A 1,552-nucleotide genomic window follows, 5' to 3' on the forward strand; every position below is an offset into this window, starting at 1 on the left:
CTTTTACTAACCACATAATTGCTACTAACTTTTTACAATGTTAAATTATTTTGAATATTTTTATATATGATTTACATTGATCAAGTAAAATAAATATATATGCCCAAGTTTCTACTATCTTAAAAGGAAGCAGTTCTATATATTGATTCATAAATGATAATATTTATATCCTTGAGTATTATAGCGCAGTGATTCTTTATGTTGTGTCCTGTATTTCTTTTTCAAGGCCTGGCAAGCTTTGTTCAATTGCAGCTAGGTACGCTCTGTAGAATACAAACTAAATACATTGTGTCAAGGGAAAGAGGCGTTTTTGAGACCCTTTCTATTTTTAAAAAAATTACTGTTATCACCGTGGCTGTAGGTGAGCAACACATTTTCTCTTAGAACTCTTACTTCTTTACTTATTCAAGAATATACTGGTGGTAATATAGTAAATGTAAAAAGTCATAGAAAAAGCTTATGGCCCAGTATAAAATCACCTACAGTACCTGGTATTCCAAGGTGGTCTCCCACACATGTACAAGTACTAACCAGGCTCAACACTGCATAGCTTCCAAGATCAGACGAGATTGGGCGTGTCCAGTGTGGTATGGCCGTAGGTGATCAAAACTTATTCTTAGACCTCTCTTACTACTCACCACCAGTAAATGAATTAATAAGTTAATATAATAAATTTAAATAGTCATAAAACAGACTAATATAGTAGTATAAAATTAGCTACAGCAACTGGTATTCCCAGGTGCTCTCCCATCCAAGTACTATGCAACACCGCAGAGCTTAGAAGATGAGATTGGGTATGGTCCTAGGTAAGAACACAACATAAAATATCACTGCGCATAAATGATTATCATTTCAGAGTTCACAGCTGCTCTCTGTGAGCTCCCAACTGTAACGGACGGTTTGCTTGTTACAGCCGTGGTCAGGACACGGTGCAGCTGCGAGTATCGGGGTGGAAGTCCAGGCTGCTCCAAGCTACCTTACAAAGAGAATGGGCTCAGACGGCATACAGAAATGTTGTGGAGTTGGGCGAGCTAGGACACAAGACAGCAGGATGTGACGCCCCATCCCCGTTTGTGTACCAGCTCGTCTACCTCCACAGCCCTTCTGTATGTCCTTTGAGTCCCTGTTCTCGTGTAAGGCAACTCTGAGCAACCTGGACTTCCACCCCAAGGCTCTTAGCTGCAGGTGTGCTGACCATAGCTGGAACAAACAAGCTGCCCGTTACACTTGGGAGCGCACTGAGCCGCTTATCCTCTTCACATACAGAGACAGCTTTTCTAATACAGCAGCTGTGATCTTTAGAACAACAAGCATTTATGCTAGCGTGGCCTCTCTCAAACACTGGAGATCAAGCAAAGTATTTGTGGCAACGATTACTAAGGAAAGTTACTAATATACATGCTTGCTACATTTGCTTTAACTTAAATTACTATGTGCTGCTCCTAACAAACAAGCTACTAATATCTATACAAGACAAGAGAACTTTATTATAACAGCACTGGGATGCCAGTAAAGGATAAGACTATTTATCTGGTTAACAAATCACTGCTTT

At 39.8% G+C, this 1,552-nt stretch overlaps 1 pseudogene; it reads right to left on the minus strand.

The window, feature by feature from the left end:
• Positions 1–476: 476 nt before the first annotated feature.
• On the minus strand, positions 477–601 carry LOC148532431 (5S ribosomal RNA; annotated as a pseudogene).
• Between the last annotated feature and the right edge of the window lie 951 nt (positions 602–1,552).

This window comes from Taudactylus pleione, unplaced genomic scaffold, assembly GCF_031769625.1.
Source record: "Taudactylus pleione unplaced genomic scaffold, aTauple2 ptg000077l, whole genome shotgun sequence".
NCBI classification, from domain to species: domain Eukaryota; kingdom Metazoa; phylum Chordata; class Amphibia; order Anura; family Myobatrachidae; genus Taudactylus; species Taudactylus pleione.